This window comes from Salmo salar, chromosome ssa26 (genome assembly GCF_905237065.1).
Source record: "Salmo salar chromosome ssa26, Ssal_v3.1, whole genome shotgun sequence".
NCBI lineage: Eukaryota > Metazoa > Chordata > Actinopteri > Salmoniformes > Salmonidae > Salmo > Salmo salar.
The window spans coordinates 22423284-22447298 of NC_059467.1; the positions used below are offsets into that span (position 1 = coordinate 22423284).

The 24015-nt window shown below is 40.8% G+C and overlaps 1 long non-coding RNA gene across 2 annotated transcripts; it reads left to right on the forward strand.

The window, feature by feature from the left end:
- The first annotated feature begins 45 nt into the window (after window positions 1-45).
- On the forward strand, window positions 46-17449 carry LOC106587374 (uncharacterized). 2 transcript variants are annotated; one of them, XR_001324429.2, is made up of 3 exons: window positions 46-952; window positions 13627-13838; window positions 16409-17449. It is a non-coding gene; the product is annotated as an uncharacterized lncRNA (long non-coding RNA). The 2 variants fall into 2 exon arrangements; XR_001324428.2 differs by having other exon boundaries at window positions 147-952; window positions 13627-13741.
- Window positions 17450-24015: the final 6566 nt, after the last annotated feature.

Here is a 24015-nt window from a genome sequence, read left to right on the forward strand (position 1 = left end):
AGGAGCTCGCCTTTTACTTATCCGTTGCCATCAGCGCCTTGCTAGCTCGAGCTCTTGACCATCAGGACGTCATTGGCGCACCGGGCCCGCCCAGTCCCCTCCCACATCTGCCTGGCTTTAGTTTGTCTGGGAGCAGTTTTTCCCCCAACTCAGAATCAGTGAAGTGGGTCTTTCTTAACACTCAAAATTACATTTTATTGAACAGAAAATTATCATTTTTTTTATTGAATGGCGTGAAACAGGACTTATTTTCAAATATAGGACATAGCCTACTAGAATATCTGTTTTCAGAATATAAATGGTAGCCTAATACAACAGGCTACTGAGGCCTATGCTTGAACTTTGCAACATTGAATAGTCTTTATTTTCGCAACGATAATATTTCTTCAAAACATTTTTTTTTAAATGTATGTTTTTAGTAAGCTTGTATGCACAACCACCGTGATATACAAAACTGGTTTTCCATTTATCAGATACATCAGGCCAACCTCACCATAGCACATTTCACTGACTTTGACTTATTAAAGTGTGAAGTATGTTTAAAATGTTGCTTAAAATACGCTTATTTTAAATAAAATGTCTCTATTCAAGACCACGCTGCTGATTTCTTTAAAAGATAGACAGGAACATGGGCAGGATGTTTATACAGCAAAATGTAAACATTTTCCCTGGCCTTCTTTAAATAAAAAATCAAGCAAAAAGCCCCGCTAGATCAGCTCATACTCAATCTGATGCATTATGTCCGTTTTAGACAGCTCCTTGTGTATGGATAGGACTTTTCAACGTAAATGCAGAAAGGGATTTCAATCATGTATAATTATTATGTTCACACAGTAGATCTGAGGGTAAGAGCGCCCTGAGCCTAGCCGAATACTGGGCACTGAAACTCGGATGAGGACTTCAGATCGACGCCCACCAAACTCTCTCCCCTCAGAATGGTGCTCGAATCAAGGTAAGTCACTTTAAACTTTTGTCAGTTAAAACAAGACAGCGATATGGCTGCGGGCCGTCGTCTCAATTTAGTTCCAATCGAGATTTACTAGACCTGTTGTGCAGTTAGAAGTGCGAATTAGAATGGACGCCATATGATGGTCTAATTAGCCATTTGATTGTAATGTGGTGGGCAGCCTAACCAGACTATAGTGTCACAGAAAAATAGTAACAAATATCTGAGTTACAAAGTTAAGCGATGTAGCACATAGATAGGTCTACTTTATTTTCCTTTTTGAAAAGTTCGAAGGCCATTCCTTATCAACAAAGAACTGTCTTAGGTTCATCATTTGCAGGCTTATCATTTAGACAATTTGAATAAGAAAATAAGTAATTATGCTACATTTAGAAAATGTATTGTTTTAAGCAGCACTTTTTACAATAGGTCCTCAAAGCGTTCACCATTGCACCATCCACCATTCTAAATGTAACCAGTTTTTGGCTATTAATTTAAGCCTTGAACCGGTAGGATATATGTATGTGTGTAGTGGAGAGCCGCCGGTCCATAGACTAAATCTGTTGACAGTAGACTGTTCATTGTTCCCCGGAGAGCGCACAAGCTCTCAGCCCCTCAACCCTCACTCAGGCGCTCCTGGTGCGCGGGTTCACTCTCCGGGCTGGCTCGCGGTGGTTCTGCTCTTTTGGTTTGCCGGGTTGTTAGACCATTTTATTATATGCTATTGTAATCTTGTAATTTATGCACATATTGGATATGCAATAACGCAAATCAGTCACAGATACTTTGGAAAATTGTAAATACTAAATATCTTAATACATTTTGGGTGTCATAAAAGTAGGTTGTACAGGCTACTGTTTTTTCTTGACTAAGATTTTTGAACAGTCTTTGAAATTAAAATATTCTACAAATAAATGTAGTGGTCCTGCAAATATGCGTCTACAGGAGGATATTGTAGGCTATTTAGGCCTACTCATTTTTATCAAACTTCGAAAACTAAAACGATGTCATTTTGATGTGGCCTATCTATTAAACCGTAAGGTGATGTTCTGAAGCGTGTATAGGCCTACATGTATTTGAAGGACAGCCCGTGTTCCAACAAACCGCCGTAAATGTCGTTGTTGGCTTGCCTCCTTCGTGACGTTTTTGCCAAAGGAAAATAAGATAATATTGAAATCTCCGTTGTCAACTACACAGGGCATGCGAGAGGTACAATGGTGGGATTTGCTGTTGCGTCTGATTTTGGAACCTAGGTAAAGAAATGTATATAGGTAGTAGTATTGTTTTAACCGGTCCCTACACCCGGCGCTCGCTTGGAATGAGGCCCACGCATTTATCAGGGGAGCGGACCACCCAGCGCGCAGAGAGAGAGGGGGCAGGCGCACTTGCGTCCTCTCTTTCCCCCTGCATTTAATTACTGTTGATGACTTCATTCCGAGAATCACGCCTTGTTTCAACACGTCGTGCCCGTCCCCACGCCGAATGGCCCTCTCACACACTTTAACCCCGCCACTCATCTTTGACATGCACTTTGAAAAACTAATGTCCACGGCTAATTGATCCCTAAATGTTTACCCAAACCAGTGGGACGCGAGTTGCTCCACTGATCTTTGAAGGGGGACGCGCCGATGACTGGCGCGTTGTTAAACCCCTCCGCAAAAAGCTGTTGACAGCTCCGCATAATTATTAATGGTCCCTCTGGACTCTCAGTTGATATTATAGACGATTTTCCGTCAGTCAAATTATTGTTACTGCGTGGTTTTAAACGAGTTATGGTGTCCTCTAAATTCTATTGATTTCTTTCCATAGTACATTGCATAATTAAGTTATTATAGAACATTGGCTGAAATCACATTGGTCATATTTGTCTTCTATGGAATATATGTTTCTTAGATAACATGCTTTACCGCCTTACCCATGTTAGGCAGCCTAATGATTACATGGCCGTATTGTAACTTGTGAGGAAAGGGTTTACTCCAATGCTATAGATTTACGCTTGTAATGTCACTGTTGGAAGATTGTGTTTGTCGGCATTTTATGGCAATCCGAGGTCACCACTTGCCCCTCGTAGTTTATTTCATGTACTTTTTCCATGACGTCCTCCAATGAAATATTTGACAGCGTTGCATCCTCAGGAATGTTCGAGCACTTAGGTGGAGGAATCCCACATCATTCGTCCAGCCCAGCAGTATGCGTTTTTGTCTCAACAGAGAGCCTCTCCAAATGTTCTTATTCTTATCCAATCGACGAAATATGACCCAAAGGCCTATTTTTTATTTTACATGAACGTAATTTTTTATTTTTTTATTTTACATGGACGTAATGATGCATTATATTGTTGAGGCTTGTTTTGATAATTTTTTTCAGTACATGCACACACCCAAACACACATTTTAAACACATGGCCTTTATTTTAGCAACCTTTGTTGTACAACTACAACACTCTGTGCCTGGACATTTCAATCAACGGTGATAGGCATATTGCTGAAGCTGTGCATACACTCGGAGTCTATCTTGCGTTCACTGCGAGGAAGATTGTAATTCAGCCTAAACCTTGAATTAGCCTACTTACTATATATCATATAGTCTATCATAGCTTGTCCAAGACTCACCCAGTTCTACATTACAACTGCTACTGTCTTTAGTTCATGTGACTGTGAGGTGATTCCTCGACAATGCTATAAGAGAGAAACCTCAGCATGTCCGCATGTCACATAGTGTTTTACCCACCACAACCATTGTGTGCCAAATCTGATAAAAAATATTTTTAGATATAAAGATGATTTATTTAAACTTTATTTTTAGTTTTTTGCAGCTTCCATTACCATTCAGAAAACTTGGTGATGGGAAAATGAGACTGCAGAACAGAAATGAATTGTTATTGATGAATGGGTCATTTAAAAAAACACCTGTATATGCTACTGGACGTTTAACAAACTACTGTTGTAATTAGTCTTATGGGCCATTTGGGAATATATAATTGATAAACAAAATTAGTCCTGAGTTTGTTTAGAAACTGAAATGACGGTCTCGACACTGAGAAATCAGTGTGTTACCCGCTTCAGTGTTGGAGTGGAGACGGGGAGGGTCACCAAAAGGCTGCAGCAGAGTTGTTTGGAGAGCTTTGTGACGGATTGATCGATCAAATGTATAACTGCACCTTAGAGCAGCAAGTTCATTGGATCTGGATGCATTTGAACTCGCTTCTTTGCAGCCTCAGGATTTTAGAAGAGAAACTTGAGTGCATGATTTGGAATTGTGCTTTGTTTACTTAGTAAAGCATTTTCTAAAAGTCAAGAGATGCATTTGTTTTGATGCTAAATATAGGATAATGTTGCAAGAAAATATTAGGGTATAGTTGTGCCATGCCTAAATATTATTATTCAATGATTTACTGCAGAATATCATTTACGCTTTGCAGTTCTGTCCTTTCTCTTATTTGACCCATTTCTGGGCTATGGGCTCTTGCATCTTGGTCAATTAACCAACGTGATCACACAAAATAACCTAATGTAAAGCCCATAATGATAGTACTTGACTTTTTGACTTTTTCCACATTTTGTTGTTACAGTTAGATAAAAATTTGTCATTTTTTGTCAACGATCTACACAAAATACTCTGTCAAAGTGGAAGAAAAATTCAAACATTTGTAAAAAAAAATATATATATTTATATACAGTACCAGTCAAAATTTTGGACACCTACTCATTCAAGGGTTTTTCTTTATTTTTACTATTTTCTACATTGTAGAGTAATAGTGAATACATCAAAACTATGAAATAACACATATGGAGTCATGTAGTAGGCCCAAAAAGTGTTAAATAAATCAAAATATATTTTAGATTCTTCAAAGTAGCCACCCTTTGCCTTGATGACAGCTTTGCACGCTCTTGGCATTCTCTCAAACAGCTTTACCTGGAATGCTTTTTCAACAGTCTTGAAGGAGTTCCCACATATGCTGAGCACTTGTTGGCTGCTTTTCCTTCACTCTGCTGTCCAACTCATCCCAAACCATCTCAATTGGGTTGAGGTTGGGTGAATGTGGGGGCCAGGTCATCTGCTGCAGCACTCCATCACACTCCTTTAGTAGTGGTTTCTTTTCAGCAATTCAACCATGAAGGCCTGATTCACACAGTCTCCTCTGAACAGTTGATGTTGAGATGCGTCTGTTACTTGAACTCTGAAGCATTTATTTGGGCTGCAATCTGAGGTGCAGTTAACTCTAGTGAATTTATCCTCTGTAGCAGAGGTAACTCTGGATCTTCCTTTCCTGTGGCGGTCCTCGTGAGAGCCAGTTTCATCATAGCACTTAATGGTTTTTGCATCTGCACAAAGTTCTTGAGGTGTTCCAAATTGACTGACCTTCATGTCTTAAAGTAATGATGGAGTGTTATTATTCTTTGCTTATTTGAGCTGTTCTTGCCATAATATGGACTTGGTCTTTTACCAAATAAGGATATCTTCTGTATACCACCCCTACCTTGTCACAACACAACTGATTGGCTCAAACGCATTAAGAAGGAACAAAATTCCACAAATTAACTTTTAACAAGGCACATCTGTTAATTGAAATGCATTCCAGGTGATTACCTCATGAAGCTGGTTGAGAGAATGCCAAGAGTGTGCAAAGCTGTCATCAAGGCAAAGGGTGGCTACTTTGAAGAATCTCAAATATAAAATATATTTTTATTTGTTACTACATGATTCCATATGTGTTATTTCATAGTTTTGATGTCTTCGTTTATTATTCTACAATGTAGAAAAATAGTAAAATAAAGAAAAACCCTTGAAAGAGTAGGTGTGTCTAAACTTTTACTATTATTCGACAATGTAGAAAATAGTAAAAATAAAGAAAAACCCTATGTCAAAACTGTAACTTGGCCACTTACGAACATTCACTGTCTTGGTAAGCAACTCCAGTGTAGATTTGGCCTTGTGTTTTAGGTTATTGTCCTGTGCTTAGCTCCATTCCGTTTCTTTTGTTATCCTGAAAAACTGCCCAGTCCTTAACAATGACAACCATACCATGATTCTGCCACCAATATGCTTGCAAATATGGAGAGTGGTACTCAGTAATGTGTTCTATTGGATTTTCCCTGAACATAACACTGTATTCCGGACATAAAGTTAATTGCTTAGCCACATTTTTTGTAGTATTACTTTAGTGGCTTGTGTCAAACAGGGTGCATGTTTTGGAACATTTTTATTCTGTACGGGCTTCCTTCTTTTCACTCTGTCAATTAGGTTAGTATTGTAGATTAACTACAATGTTGTTGATCCATCTTCAGTTTTCTCCTGTCACAGACATTAAACTCTGTAACTGTTTTAAAATCCCCATTGGCCTCATGGTGAAATCCCTGACTGGTTTCCTTCCTCTCCGGCAACTGAGTTAGGAAGGACACCTGTATCTTTGTAGTGACTGGGTGTATTAATACACCATTCAACGTGTAATTATTAATTTCACCATGTCTTTTTACCCATCTACCAATAGGTGCCCTTCTTTATAAGTCATTGGAAAACCTCCCTGGTCTTTGTGGTTGAATCTGTGTTTGAAATTCACAGCTCGTCTGAGGGGCCTTATAGATATTTGTATCTGTGGGGTGCAGCGATGAGGTAGTCAAAATCATGTTAAACACTATTATTGCACATAGAGTCCATGCAACTTATTTAGGCTTGCCATAACAAAGGGGTTGAATACTTATTGACTCAAGACATTACGTTTTCATGTTTCGATCATTTAAAAAAATGTCCAAAAACAAAATTCCACTTTGATGTTATGGGGTATTGTGTGTGTGTGTGTGTGTGTGTGTGTATATATAGGCCAGTAACAAACCAAACATCTTGATTTAATCCATTTTAAATTCAGTCTGTAACACAACAAAATGTGGAAAAAGGGAAGGTGTGAATACTTTCTGAAGTCTCTGATAAATGTAGATATATCATTCTCAAAATTGTTCTGAGTAAATAAAGGTTATTAAATGAATACAAGATCTCAATTTGAACAACAATGGAAGTAATAGTTTGGTAAAATTGTATTCTGAAATCCTGAAACCAACAGATTATATCGTATCTTACATGAAATAATACACAGATTTTTAATATTTATAATAATTCTCATATTGTGCATGTTATGTAACTCAGGGCGTTGTGTGAGAATGCCAAGGCAAATATATGTTTTAAACCTGGCTATCCATATTGCCAAATATGTAGGCCTATGGGTATATATACTTTTGTCCTATTTTTACATGTGATATATTTCTTAATGAGTAGTTAAAGGGAAACATGGTAACAAAGAGAGGAAAAATATGCACATATGCGCTCAGTCAGGTAATGCCGTTATGTAGCCTAATTACGTACAGGAGCATCCAGTGTACAATACCAGCAGGATACGTGGAGGGTACATATAACATGCACGTTATGTTGCTGTAATGCACTGTATGGAAAACAGTTCAACAATTGAAAATGTCTTTGTTCCCAGCACATGCCTTTGAAAACAATCATTATACAATGCATCATTTGGCCAAGGCTTATTTATAAGTATTTCGTTTTTCAAGAACGAGTGCAGATATCTTGATACATTACAATGAACATACTCATTCACACTTTCCGTGGCCACATGTGTAGCCTATTTGTTAATGTACCATTTGAAATCCAACAACGAAATCAGTAAAGGTATGCATCATTTGTTTTTTTCCCCTTTTGTTTTATGACTAGCCAAATTTAAGAAAATCGTTGTAATATCAACAACAATTTGTCATTTCAGTAATATTCTTATCTACTTTAATGGACAATACACAATATAAAATATACATATGAATGTAAAGTTGAATTTTAAGCAATTTTGGGCGACATTTCACCTGTCATTGTCCCAAGAACACAAACAATGTTGATTCCCTTTTACACTCTTGACTATTTTCGGAACAATGCTATATACATTAGTGCAGATTTCCATTTCCAATGGTCTGAAACTAGAGATCTCTGTCTCATGCGTCGCTTAGGCCATCTAGCGTTGTCGTTTTAATTGAAAACAGTATAATGTCGAGGTGTGTGCACCCCCCTCATCACTTTCTCTGGCGCGGTAGGTGGCCGTGTATATTTTTGTTCAACTGGTGTTTATGTGAATGAGAAAGGACTGGATTGCTAGCAGACCGCTGATTGCGCTCATTGGGCCGCTACATTGATCTGAACGGTATAGTTGAGGGGCCCCACCCTTTCATGCAATCAACAGCACTATAGAATCGCGTTCTACGACTTTTTAATTTACTTGGCAAGATCTCGCCGCTGGACCTCCAAGGCGCGCGCCGGTGTGCGTAAAGGCGAGGGAGAGGGGAGTCCTTTAGGTGCTGAAACTTCAGTTTTCCACTATACCGAGGACACTACCCACGGTATATAGGCTAAAACAGGACGCACACACATCTACCATGAAGAAAACGAATACACCATATCCCACTGTGCTCAAACTGGTTGAGTCAACTTTGTTTCAAAGTAATTTGTCAACATATTGTGACGTTGACTCTACCTGGAAAATACATTGGATTTGCAAAAAGTCATGAACATAAACAGTTGATTTGAGAGTGAAATTTCAACCACATAATTCAAATCAAATAAAAAATCTAACTTTATTTGTCACATGCCCCAAATACAACAAGTGTAGACCTTACCGTGAAACGCTTACCTACAAGCCCAACCAGTTCAAGAAGAGTTAAGAAAATATTTACTAAATAAAGTAAAAAGTAACACAACATAACAATAATGAGGCTATTTACAGGGGGTACCAGGTTACTATAATTGTCATAGTGGTAACCAATTTTCAACATATTTTATACAAGGTTTGTCTAGGTTGAATTTGTACCTTTTTGGAACAACATCAGAACTTCAACATTATATCCACTATCAGAAAATAATCTAACAATAGGCTGGGCAGCACCTCCTACAGGAGAGCTGATCTGTCTACAGCTATCTATTAGATCTCCCATCCAGTGTTTTAGCAAGCCCAGTTTAGCGTTGATATTTTCCACTGACTACTACCGATGTGCTATAGTGAGAATGGCTATTGAGAGATATCTTAACTAAATATATAAACTGTTGCTATTGAAGTCATTCTGATGTGTAATTAGAGCAAATGAAATGTAACCATGCTCTCTCTATAAGTCATACATCATCAATTAAACTATTTAAGCCTATAAAGCATTTGAGAAGTCATTAACAGCTATTGTTTCAATTCAACATAGGGTTCAACTAAAACTAGACAATAAATAGGCCTAGGATTTAAAGCTTTGGTTGATGTCAAATTTAATCTTCAAGTTAATAATGAATATGTTGGATTCACCTCTCCATTTCAACCAAAAATATAAGTTAAAGAATAGGATTAAATCAAACTGTTTTAAAGTGCATGTAAAGTTTGATTTGATTTAGCCCTATTCTTTAACTTAGATTTTTGGTAGAGATGGAGACATGAATCCAACATATAAATTATTAATTTGTAGACAAACTGGGATTAGTCAGACTAAGTCAGTGGCACAAAATATACATCTCCTTCAAATGTTATTTGGTTGTGTTGACAACCAAACACAATTCAATATCACTTTTGCAATACAGAAAATAGTATATTAACTTAACAAATATGTTGAACTCACATCTCCAACTAAAATACAAGTGAAAGAATATAATTAAGCCTGTGGCTCAATTGAAGCTATCCCAGCATTAGATATGTCTCCTGTAAATGTTGATATTTGGTTGCTTGCCAACATAATACGATTCAATATGACTTGTGTAAGATTGTAAGATGGCCTTCATTTTAGGCTATTTACTAACTAATATAACAGTTTTTATTCAACCTTAAAATGAGTAATACATCCATGGCCACATTTTGAGGTTACTGTAACTCTATAAAAGTCTTATTATGGAATCATAAAAAGCGTGCATGTTCATAGCATGATAAGATCCCAGGTCTGTGGAGAACTTCACAATATAAATATCTGTGCAAAATCTCAAACAGCATTGATCACTTGCACTATGCACTTTTAATGTAATCTCAACTACAATCCAGGTCATTCAGTTGTGCAATTAGATGAAGCACAATGATAACGATTTAACCAGTTGTAGAAATACAAAAATGACATTGTATTCCCATTTGAACTGTTGTGCTTTTAAATGGTTGAAAGTGCAATGATAACACATGGAGAGCTTTAGTACTATAAGGTTCTATCTGCATTTTTGTCTAAATGTAGTGATTGTCATAGCCTTGTTCTGTTCAATGTTCTCTAACTATATAGTACTTTAAATACCCCCAATGCATGTTAAGTTCAAAAGAATACTAGATTTAAAAAAATTGCTGACACCATTCAAACCAAGGAGGTTTCAGAACTTTAAAGCAATTATCTATCTCTGAGTCATATTACTGAACCTTATAGCCCCAAACTCTCAACATTTAGATGACAACAAAATAAAAAATCATACATTGTTTTGACGTTTTTAGAATTTGGTTGTGCTTTTAGATAGATTAAAGCATAGTGATGACACATTGGGAAATCAACAAACTTCTGGCTGTCTTTTTGAGTGGGCGAATAATGGTTGAAATCTCATTGATCAACATCTCAACGATAAATTACCCACATTTCCACTTTGAAATAACGTGGTGTGGCCAGTGGGATTTTTCAGGCCATTTCAGCTTTCTGTTAATTCCATAGCATTATCTTAGCGAAGTTGTTGGTGATAAAGGTATTCAGATATCGTTGCTGATAAGCTTGCCATTTAGCCTATGAGCAGGACCTATTTTATTTGCAATGCATCCCACAGTAAGATGTTACTGGTTCATACAGATGGGGATTGGTTGATAGGCCCTACACCTTTTTTCTAATTAGAATTAGGGAGCCAATAAGCACATGGCACACAACAGACCCTTTCAGTTCAATGGTCAGTTTCCGCTCTTGGGCACACATTCATCTTGTATCTGACACACTTCAGTCATATTCCTATCACCTCGCCTTGCTCTCCATCTCTTTGTTTAGAAGGCTTAACATGCAAAAAGAGTCCCAAGACGAGGATTCTCCATGGTGGCCTACTACAGCGTGTGACATGTCCATTGATCATTCATGTCTCGAACTAAAACAGGAATCTCATGTTGCACTGTGTTGTGTGTGTTCGGTGTTTGGGCAAATTCTCCTATTGAAAAATCTTGCGTTTACAGATTTATATGAAAGCTCTATTTGTCAATTTATTTGAACCATTGACTGAGGCTACTGACATGAATTATAATTAACTTGTGATAATGGGTCTTTAATTAACTGATCAGTAAATGCAACTGATTGTTTTTGTGGTCAGACGCATGAAATGGAGAATGTGTGACCCGTTTTAGAAGCCACAATGTAATTGAAACTGCAGTATTCGAGATATGGAAAATACATTCATTCAATGTTTGTAGCCTTATATTCTGTAGGCATGGTTATTTATTGTTGATGATTGAGAAACATTGGATTTTGGATTTCGCTTTGGACACTCATGCGCTGTTCAGTGCTGACATTTCCCTTATCAAGGTATATTTCGCAGTTACAGCTGCATTCACCTGAAGTGTCTCTTGCATAACTAACTATTTATAATGCAATAATTAAATGCATTGTCATATTACATTTTATCAAACAAAAACGAATTCCCATTCAATGCAGGTTAACCTGCATGATAATGAAAAGTTCATCTTTAATATTTATTTTTTTATAGCTGGTTGACATTTTGTTTGTTCTGCACGACATTGATAGCTAATCATGTTAACGGTATTTGTTTATAGCCTATGTTTTGTGAGAGTGAGTTAGGTAGGCCTATTCGTATGATTATCAATATGAGAGAGAATATTAACCGGCTTTCGATTAATTATCACCCAGAAACCAAAACCAAAACTCTTACATTTAAAAAAATAGGCTACATGAATATATACTACCCTATGCGTTCTTTAAATAGCCCCTGGAACTCAGTCGCACAGTTTGTTTATATCCGTAATGTTTTGGTTCATTTGAGACGGGCAATTTATTTCGTTTTTATGCTCGTTAAGCTACAATAGACTCTGTATTGTTATCCTTAAATATAGAGAACCCGCAAACCTCAAATACACGAGATGAGTCATTTTGTGCGCGCAGCGATTATGCTGTGTGAGAACCCCGGGCTTCCCAGGAAAGTTTGGCGCGCCAACCAAACAACAACCCTCACCCAACCGTCCCTGAGGTATTGTCAATCCGTAAACAGCTCCACTTATTCCTCTCAATAGGCTTCAACTGCGTATTTTATTCGTAACATAGTCCTCATGTTCTCTGAACTTTTTTGACAGCCGTATTTTCAGAGGGAAATACGGCTTTCATGGAATAAAAATATGAATAAAGGCATATGTAAAATTCCTTCTGGCTTATTTTGTGATCACACAAGCTCGGCTTACACTACCACAACATTATTTGACATGACTGAAGGACACGAGTGTTTAAGAGTTGGCAGTTCCAGAAGTTTTACAAACTCAAAACTGTCCAAATGTGGTCATTGCGAGAAGGAAAATGTTCCAACATGTCAAATATCTGCGATTGACGTTTAAGCCACTGACTGACAGCATGTTTATAGGACAAAAGAAGACAAACAACAAATATTTAATCGTCATAAGGAAGAAGTTGGTCACTAAAACAACAATGTAGTCCTTATTCTTTTTTAATTTGAGACTTTTTGAAGCTCATTATGTTAAACAAAAATAAAAACGCCAGAAACGTTTTATTTTTGTGATTGTGGATGTTGTTTCCATTGTGGTAGGGTTTTGTATATTATTGCACTTATTTTCAAGTGCTTTTGTCAACTCTTGTTTATCTCCAGTTTCTCGATCTGTAAACTATACCTGAATATAGTCGCTTAAGTAATTAAATTAATATAGTCGCTTAAGTAATTCAATTACAATAGTCCCTATTGATGTTTAACGTTTTTCATATATTATTTTTCAAATGTTTATTTTCTACTTATGTCTGCCTTACAGTATTGCCAAGTCAGGACAGTAGCTGCATGCTTTAATCAAGATCGTTTAACAGGAGATATCTGACAAGGCATTTATTCTTTTCTGCACACTATTATTAACTTAGAGTGCCATTCCTAGAGCTAAATAGCGCTGAACCAAACCAGAGTGCTGCCTAATGTCTGATTACCTCAGCTATAACCCCCTATTGATGCCCATGTTTTCAACCAGGGCTACATCTCTTCTGACTCATCCACTATAACACACCTTTTGGATCCTTTAAAATCAGTCTAAAAGCACATCAAGTCATTGAACTAAATGATAAGAATCCTCTATCCCTCAAGCTAATGTAATAGACACCTTTCTTTAATGTCTTTGATGAACCACAGAACAGTTCGACTGTATGAAACAACACTGGGATTTATCAAGCGTCCCTTATCCTATACTAGTTCATTTAAATGAAAGCAAATTATACAACCTAACTCCTGATAAAAGCTTGAAATTAAATGGAATTTCAATACATTTGAAATATGGATTGAATTTCAATAGACCTACTTAATGATCAGGTGTTCCTTGAAAAATGTTCCCATATGGTCATGTTATTGTTTCTTTGAATAATTCACAACCCTGCTCCTTATCTATATCATGTACAGTTTAATGAAAGTTTGCTCATATAACCAACACAACTCTTCTTTTCCCATTTCAGCCCTCTGTGATGGATGAGGGAGAGAAGGTTTTCCAGTGATGGCAACTGTTCCTATGACAACCAGACCTCCACCGGGGGATTGCGTCTGTCAGACAGTGCTAATGATAATTGAGAGGTACGGATCGAAAAGAGTATCGCTGTAATCTCTCCTCCATCGGAATAGCAGAGAAAGCGCTATGAGGGGACCATTTTCCCTTCTCACCACCGCCCTGGTTAGTCCTGCACTGCATGCTTCTACTCTGCTCTATACTATATTGCTGCTGGAGGCCTCCCAGCCTGCCCCACACAGGGCAGAGAGTGAATGGGTAATGTCACTGTGTGTGTGCACAACCTCCTTTGGTGTCTCCCTTCCCTCAGCCTCACACACAACACAGGTCCAGTCCAGGACAGTTTGTTACAGATGGAAGGGAATATATCAACAGGGAGAACCCAACCCGAAGAAACGGTCAGAGTAGGACATAACAGAGAGAGGGAGGGAAGTCAGGCCACAGCCAGCCCTGATACAGGTTACTTACAGAGGCTTTGATAGTTGCTGATGGGACTTTGATTGGAGCATACTCAGATTTATATGATGCGTGTTTACTCACAGCCCACCATCTCTCTCTCCCATTCTGGAAGGGGATTTTCCTGTGGCGAGCCGCTTCGGAAAAAGCTATTAAGTGCAAACAGTGCACAACAATAGGAGACGTCGTTCTGCAATGAAAGTCCCGAATCCAAGTCAGTCCCTTACGGTTTTCCTCTGAAACGGTCCCTAGCTATATTTAATTCGCCCAGAGAGCAGAACCCACCTACATACAAACCACAAATTGAAGCTATGGGGAGGTGGTTTGCGGGGTGTGGGCTAAGTGGGGATGGTAATTGCCTATTGTGGAGCTTAGGCCTCTCTATTCTACCATAAACAGGCTTGGCAGCCCACAACATGATACCCCTGCCTCCACTCCACTGTTTGAGTTGGGGAGCAGATCCTCCTTGTCTGTGGGAATCCATGGCCCAGCAGTGGTCAGAATCAGTCAGGAATGCTTTGGAATGGTAACACAGCGGAAGGCTAGGGTGGGGAAAAAGGCCAAGAGCATTTCCTGAACAGAGGGGGGTCCCAGCGAAGCATCACACTTCACTGGCATCATGTGACGGGGATCCCGCCAGGCCTGAGCCCATGATCCCGATTGGAGGAGAAGTATGCGGTAGGGGAGAGGAGGGTGAAGCTGGAACAGAAGAGAGGGGGATATGCAAGAAAGACAGAGGGGTGAGGTGAGAGGGATGCATTGGGGTGAGAGAGGGATGAGGTTGGAGGCAGAAAAGGGGAGTCGGGGAGAGGCACATTCTGCTAAAAAGTACATCTTTAATTTCCCCTGAGTGAAGTAATGCAGTCTGGACTGGCTGGCTGGCTGGCTGGGTTTGGATGAGTGTCTGAGTGTGTTATACCACGACTTGCATGAAGAGGACTTCACAGTCTCTAATTTCTGCCCACAACAAAGTGCCTTCCACTGTATCTGTGAGGAATAAACAGTATATACTGTCAAGGTCTCCAGAGAGGTCACTGAGACCATGTGGAAGACTGGGAGTTCTTAGACCACTGCTACTGAAAGACCTGCAAGAATCTGTGCAGCAGTGTGGGGTATCCTAAATATATTCTAAAAGACTGTACCTTCTCACCGCAGCAGAGACAATGTAGTGAATATTTTGGCACAGCACAGGCATGTCAGAATGATTCTGAGTATATCCAGTTAACTGAAGGTCTGAAATATAACTTTGCTTAGTAACACGTGATACTAAGCAACGGTAACAGTGATGAATATTTTGGTTGAGAGCAGTAGACCAGACAGTGTTGAAAAGTGTGAAGCAGACAGGTATTGCGACTGAAATTGGACAGTACAGTATATCTGTCAGTGTGTGTGTGTGTGTGTGTGTGTGTGTGTGTGTGTGTATGTGTGTGTGTATGTGTGTGTGTGTGTGTGTGTGTGTGTGTGTGTGTGTGTGTGTGTGTGTGTGTATGTGTGTGTGTGTGTGTGTATGTGTGTGTGTGTGTGTTTGTCCAGACCTATGAATCGGTGTGTGTGTATCCAGACTGGCGTGGACAGCCAGTCCCTGCTCCCTGGGGCTTGTGTAAATGTCGTGAGGATCTCAGGAGGAATCTTTCCCCTCCAGTCGTCAAAGGGCTTTTTATTTCCACCTGCTCCCGGCCTCTTTCCGTTGGTCTGCTCTATAACAATGGTGTTGGAAAGGCAGCAGAGTGCAGGGTGACAGCACAGAGATTGATGCTAGATTGTGTTTGGCCCTTTTTCAGATAGGGGCCTTTGAAGGGAAGTTGCTAACAGCAGCATATCCCCCCCCCCCCCCTTCCACCACCAACACTACAACCCCTCCACTACCATCTCCACCTCCTCTCCCTCTAACACTGGGCTTAGCAGAGGGCAAAGTGCTGATCAGGCCTTTCTCCCAGATCCCTTTTTACAAAAGAGCCAATCGCCCGAAAAGGCAACTTGGCAGGCGGTGGTAAACAGGCTTTTCACTACTCATAAATCAATTCACCACTACATGAAACAGGATGAAGCTCATTTACACCACGCAGACGGTGGAACCCGAGTCCAGAGACGCCCCACTTCGCCTCCGGCTGCTCCCTCTCTCTCGGCAGGCCCCGGGGCTCTGGGCAGAAAAGAGATACACGCTCATCAGGACAGAATTCTTTCCGTTTCGCCGAACAGTGGCCTGGTGAAGAGGGTGATCCATCACCCCAAATGTCTATTTTTTCTAACGTTCTGTTTTTCTCTCCATCTCTCTGTAGGCTGGAGTGGGCAGGCGTGCGGGTTTGGCCGCAGGAAGCCGTGAATTCCTCGAAGAACAGAGGGTGTCAGGGCCCAGAACTCGACTGGGGGGGAGGGGGCGTACTGTACCTTGTAACGTCTCGTAATCCTCCTAGTTGACCCCTGACCCCGACCTGTGTTTGTATCAGGTAATCAACGTGAGAAGTTGTAATGAGTCACTCCAGCAGTGTGTTTACCTTCTGGAGTCACGCAAGGAAGGAAATAAGGCACGGTCTTCTAAAAGTGGCGGTGTGAGAGAGAATAGCAGAGCCCTGATTCATCTCACTGTGACTGGCCTCTTGTCCCGTTACACTGGGTTTATTTAACCTATTCACTACTGTAGGGAGACAAGCTACAGATCAGCCAAAACAGGGAGTCAGTCTACAGTATAGAGAACTGTATGAAAATATAAGGTATGAGATTAATAGTGTAATTCTGTAATTGAAGTCTGATTCGGATCCCAACTCATTGAGTGAAATGATCCGTGTACTGCAGTATGTGGATACAACTTGTTTTTGCTATCACTGTGTAATATGTTGCTAATAGACCGAACATGTGTTATTTTTGTCATCATTTTCTGCTGAGTGTGTTGCAGTCATTTTAGTTTTTGTTGCTGTGCCCAATGAAATTAGGAGAGATTTAGTATTTATTTGTCTCATGCAACAATCATAAATTATGTGCATGTGATTTTTCTGTTTAATAATAATTTATTGCAATACATTTCTGACTCCAAGATACAGATTATATCTGGAAGATCCCTTGCAATTCGCTTTGAAGGAGAAATCTCTGCACTCCCAAATACATTGTTTTCATCTTGAACTTACATTGAGCTCTTGAAACTGTTGAAACTGGAATGAGTATGCAACTGTGGCCAACGCCTGTGATTAAAATACAATGTCCTGGCCTACCATCACGCTGTAGCCTTCCACACCGTGGGCTTGTGTGATCGCGCAATTGTTGTTTTTGAGCAAGTGCCCCTGTTAGTTTTACTCTGTAAATAAAGATGTGCTCTGAGCTGACAATTCATCCTCCGTTCATTTCTTTCATCCTTATATTGAAGAGAACATCATCACTGACCAGTGTCTCCACCTCTATCTCTCTCTCTCACACACACACACACACACACACACACACACACACACACACACACACACACACACACACACACACACACGGCCACAATGAGAGAGTCAGCAGCTCTTATTTTGGACAGTCTCTCCTGAATTCTAAGGGCTGTCAGGCGGTTTGATTGATAGTTGTGTTTATCACCATATTATTAAGTAATCAGGCTCACCACAGTTCATTATAATTAAAGACTTGGGATAAGTGTTTATTTTTTGAGTCCTGTAAAAAAACATATCGTTTTGTGTTTTTTGTATGTGTGTGTGAGACAGTGTGTTTATATTTGTATTCTTTTCCACAGTGGACCTTAGTGACCAGGAGAATCTGTGTCTGTCCACCACTGAGTTCATGGCTACACTTGGGTCTCTGTGAGAGAAGACAAATGCAACCACGATCACATATTATATCCATACAGTAACATGGAATACTCCCCTTTAATGGTAGCTCTTTATTTCACTAGTCATTTCTTAAAACGAAGCCCAAGTCTATTTTAATCTTCTATCTTAGAAATCTTACAACTTTATTTTCCCCAAGGGAATGTTTACAACATATTATGTAGGAAAACCCCCTCCATATTCTGTGAGGCAGCAGCCTGGGTCTCGTGCTCTCACCCAGGTTGGCAGCTATGGCCTGAAGCTCTGCCTGTCCGGCTGGCCTGCGTCTGTCTGTATACCCCAGAGGTAAACACAGTGGTGCCACAGCGGACATGCCGAGTGTGTCCTGACTGGAGACAGTGAGAAAGCAGAGAGAGAGAGAGAGAGCACTGTGGCACTATTCAGGAGGTCCCTGCCAGGTTTCTCTTCTGGAGGCAGGGCTCATTTGATGATTGGCCATTTGGCTATGGGCCATGTATTAGGACAAAATGGCTTTTTTAAAAGCCCCGCCTCATTCTGTTGCTATGGCCGATTTGATTCAGGAATCAGTCAAGTGGCAGATGTTTCATGTAGGATCGTTGGTGTAGGTGCAACACACTGCTTAAGCACGGCTACACATGGCTTTTAACGAGCCAATGAGAGAGGAGAGTGTTGAGGATGAACATCTGGGATAAGAGGTAAAGAATATTCTTGCTAATTCCGAACCACTATAATGAGTGATATATTGAAGTACCACAGATGGGGAAGAGTGCAGGTGGGCAGGCAGGCTAGGAGTTGGTTTTATAAAAAAAGATTTGGTGATAAGGAATTGTAGATAACGTCATTAATGCATTCCCTCCTTAGAAAAGTACCGGCCTTTTTTAAATGTACACTGTGTACTAAATAAAGTGAATCATTTACAGGTAATTACTCATTTGAACACAGATTATTGTTCATTTCAGTTTAGGTTTGTATTTTGTGAACTCCGAACAAGCAAAACAGAACTGAAAATATGTGAATAAGACAACATACATGCATATGTTTTAAAATACCACCATGGGCTTTTCCCAGGTTGTGTGTGCGTGCAAAGTGTGTATTTGTTTACGTGTCTAATTGAATGAATTGCACGTCAGTGGTCCCTGGCTTCCTCGTTCTCTAGTATTTTTGTCTAACTGGGGGAAAGAGACACTTAGGGATCTGACGATAAATTCCCTGTCTTTCCGCAAATGTGTTTGGGCTATAAGATAAACATAGGCTGGAATAAATTCAACACTAATGAAACATTCTGGTGGTCCCATGTTTACATTAACTCTACTACCACTAGGACCTGTCTAAGGTATTGACCTTCTGCCCTCTCACACCAGTAGACATCTGCAGCCTATAGTCCCTCGTATCTTACTGAACAGAGTAAAACTACAAACCCTTCCATCCTTTTAAACAGTATGAAGACTTGGCTGTGCATCCTGTTCCCACATTAATGCAGTGTGATGTACGATGATCATAAACGACCTGTGGCTGCAAACATCTCAGGACATGTGGTCAGTGAGGGATTAGATTCCACTACCTTGGTATAACTCCTTTTTTCGCAGTCCAAAAAGGTCACGGAAAGCACAGGAATTCAAACACACTTTAAACGTCTGCTTCTGGTGAATTTCTCCTCAGGAGAGGAGAACGTAGAGCGGATCAGTGTTTACACTGCAGTTATTTATTGTGGCAGGATTTGGACATTTATTGGTTTTGTAGCGTGTAGGGGGAAAATAGAATCTGAACAAGGTCTATAGTGGAGATCTGAACTGTTTGCTCTTCTTGGTTAAGTGGATCAGCTTCATTAGAAAACGTTTTAGCATCAGGAGAAATCATTAGAGTTGGGATAAACACAGGAGCCCCTTCAGGCCGCTATCTCAAATCAGATATGAGTGGAGTTCCCTTTTTGCTTAATTTATCATTCTGGCCTCTAATACTGAATAAATAGTAGCCTACTAACGCTCAAGGATGTAGAAATACAGAAGGCTCCAGTTGCTTTGTGCTGTCTGTGTTATAACCCAGTTAATGACAGCTAGTTAAAATAGCATAACAACAACACAGCCATACATAAGACTACACCTCTCACATAGTCTTGTGTGGATGAATGTTGAGAGCAAGCCGATCTGATGAAGACTGATGAAAGACCTTGTTGAAGTGAATCTCCAGTATGGGTGGTTGTGTGTTATCCTCAGATGTCTGGGAGCATGTTGTGTTGGAAAGTGATCCGTTCTGTAGTTAGCCTGTTATTTTTGATCTGCCCTCCACCCCCAGCCCAGCCTACTGTACCCCATTGAAACACAGGCAGGCCCACTAACCAGGCCAGTAGACCGCGTTTGTGTGTGTTATCCTTTATCTATTGAATGGGGAAACTTCAGTTCAAATTGAGTGGGACAATGTGAGTCACATTTTCAGTTCTAGGAACAGGTGTTGTGAAGGACAGACAGTCAGACAGAGACAACAACATAGACAGACAGTCAGACAGCCAGAGGCCCTTTCATGTGTCTGGTGAAACATGGGGATCCATCCTTAATGACACCTCTGGGACTGACAGAAGAGGTTTGTCTGGTAAGGCAGATTGGAAGTGGCTTGCAGATGAAAGTTAGAAAAATAAATAAAGCAATGGCAAGCAGTCAGGGTTTTTCTCTTGTCAGAGTACACCCATAATGGGAGACATACGGACACACTCACGTACGCACACGCCCCCACACACACACGTAGACACACGCTCTCTCTCTCTCTCACACACACACACACACACACACACACACACACACACACACACACACACACACACACACACACACACACACACACGAAGAAAACAACTCCTGCTCATGTTTTGTCTGCTGTGTTATGTATCAGTCGCCAAGGAAACATTGATGAACTTCGGCTGGGAGTCTTTAGCAGTGGAATTCTGTGTTCATCCCTTTGTTGTGCAAGACATTCTATGTAGGATTTTATTCTGCATCGCTACTCTTCTTTATTGTGTTAGAGTGCTTTACAAGTTAAATCAAAGCGATTATAACAGAGAAGCTCTGTTCTTGATCACAGCGCTCCTATTTTAAGCGCAGATGATATTTGTTTCAGTGTTAAACAGGTCATTAAATCAATCTCAGAAGGATCAAATGGCTTTTTAATCTCCTCCAATTGATATTTTCATCAACCTACATGGCTGTATTCTGCCTAGAGTTAGAATAGTAATGGTAAGACAATCCACGCTTGCCTCATCCTGGCTCCCTCACCTTCCAAACGCACTACATGTAAAACTGACCCTCTTCTCTCTCGTGTGTTCACACACGTTCCACTGTTCCTATTTTCTTTGTGCCAGTCCAAATTAGGCCCAGCTCTGCTAATACGTCTCACTGTACAGGAGGTTGGCTAGCCCTTAAGGAAAATAAAATGGAACCCCTCAGGACTTTCTCTTCTCTCTCTGAATGGCACACAGAGAGATGTTGTTGGCCCAGAGGAGCCATGGACTAATGATGAGAGAACAAGGGGTGTTGGTTTAATTGTGCTGGGATTTGGATGTGTGTGTGTGTGTGTGTGCGTGTGCGTGTGCGTGTGTGTGTGTGTGTGCGCGTGTGCATGTGGTGTGTGGTGTGTGGTGTGTGTGTGTGTGGTCATTGGTCTGGAGGAGGAGAGGGAGGTGGTAGTGCCAGGTCTTAGTTACTACAGCTTCAGATCCATGAGTGGAAGGGTAAACATGCTCAATGGTGCAGCCCTGTTTGACTTGGCTGGAGTAGTGTCTCTGTGTGTGTGTGTGTGTGTGTGTCTCTGCATGGGTAGAGTTGAAGTTGATGAAGAGAGGTGAATAGAGTGATTAAAGAAGGGACTGGGGGACTAACAGCCTAACTTTTGTCACTGGGGCCAGGGGAGTGATTTACTCTGAGTATGGTCAGTCTGTTGTCTGAGCATGTTAACAAATCACAGCCTCAGGTCTGACCACCACCACACCAGGTTAAACCTCCATAACTCTCTGACCACCTCCCACCCACCAACCCACCCACCCAGCCACCCACCCACCCACCAACCCACCCAGCCACCCACCCACCAACCCACCCAGCCTGCCAGCTAACCTGCAGAGCTACAGCCAGGTCTCAACGGCTGAGTGGGTCTCATCGCCTAGGTCTACTGACCTCCACCAGAGTCACCCTACCTGGGTGTACGACATATTCTGACTTTTTATTTTAGTCTACTTGGTAAATATGTTCTTCTTGTTGAGCTGTACTGTTGGTTAAGGGCTTGTAAGTAAGCATTTCACGGTGAAGTCTACACTTGTTGTATTCGGCGCATGTGACTAATAAAGTTTGATTTGATGTCCACTCCCAAAGCGGATACAGCTCAGAGGTTTAGCCTGTGTCTGTTTTGATTCAAGGACTAAGGCAGTAAACAGTAAAAAACAGTGACAATTGTTTCCCAGAGGACGATACACTCAAAAGTGTCCTTCGGCTGTCCCCGTAGGATAACGATTTTAAACTCTAGATAGCATATTTCTTCTAAGAGTGTAACATAGATGAATTATAAATGAATCAGTCCTGAATCATATAATCAATAAATCACACACTAGGGTCTGTGGTGTGGGGTGTCTGACCACCAGCAGTTCAGTATGACCCTGGGGGCTCAGGGTGTTAAGACCTCCATAACTCTCCCTGATCCCCCCTCTCATTATCAGCCCAGCCCCAGATCTGCCCCTCAGCCCCCTGGCCACAGCAACCCTGGCCTGCCCCTGCTCTCCCCAACCCTCCACAACTAGGAGATTACTCCGGAGAGAGACTCTCTGGCTTAGCCTAATTTACCCCCCAGCTTCTAAAAGAGATTGTTTTTACATTTCGGAGTGTTTGTTTGTGTGTGTGTGTGTGTGTGTGTGTGTGTGTGTGTGTGTGTGTGCACATGCCTGCATTCTTGATTAGAAAAAAGGAAACAAAAGTGGACAGATATGATGAGAAGCTACATTGGTATGATTGAATTCTATTTGCTATAGGATATCTCACTCAATGTCCTGCCCTCTGGACATTTCATGATTTTACCATTAAAACTCAGTTTGATGACCACACCGTGTCAGAGTGAATTAGACCAGTCTGAGAGATGTGGGCCGTGGTGTGTGACTAGATCAATACAGCACTACTTCACTACAGTCACGCCTGAGAAGGCTGGCAGTCTGTGAGCTGCTTGCCAGTCTCTCTCTCTCTCTCTCTCTCTCTCTCTCTCTCTCTCTCTCTCTCTCTCTCTCTCTCTCTCTCTCTCTCTCTCTCTCTCTCTCTCTCTCTCTCTCTCTCTCTCTCTCTCTCACACACACACACACACACACACACACACACACACACACACACACACACACACACACACACAGTGTGGCAGTATGAACATGAAGGATTTTCTCCCACCTCACAGGCCAACCAGTGTTATTTCTGGCCCCTGGTATGTGTGGAGGGCCACACATTTTTCAGCAGGTTCTTTGAGCGTTGTGGCAGCATCCTGTCTTCCTTCTTGCTGCTTTCATGTTCCTGTAAGAGGGTTCTTATGAGGGAGTAACCATCGCTTCAGTGTTAAATGATCTCCCCCATCGTAAAGAGAAAGGGAATATGATGGATTATTATGTAGACGTTGGGTTGCTGGTGGTGATGTGTGTATCTGTGTGTATGATTGCATGCTTATATACGTGGGTACGAATGTGTGTATACCGAATGTGTGTATACACGTGTGTTGTTTTAGAATTGTGTGATGTTATTATGCTCAAGGTGAGGCTCGATGGTGTTATTTTTAGCTCGGTGTTGCTCACAGATGTGTGTGTCTGGTAGAACATTCTGTAATTCAAATCAAAGTGTCTAATAAGTTGTCACATCTGTATTCACTTGCATGCTGAACATCAGCCCTGATTAGCCTGACGCTTCAGGATTCCTCCCTGCTCTCCAAATGATTCCTCTCCTTGACCAATGTGAGAGGCTAACTGAGGCAATATGTGTGTTTGTGTGTGTTTGTGTGTGTGTAGGCGGTTATGTGGTATGTGAGAGAGAGGGATAGATTTTTGTTCTATGTTTTTGTATGATTGAATAGCTAGAGTGTCTGAGGCCGGTGTGTAAAGGGAGGAG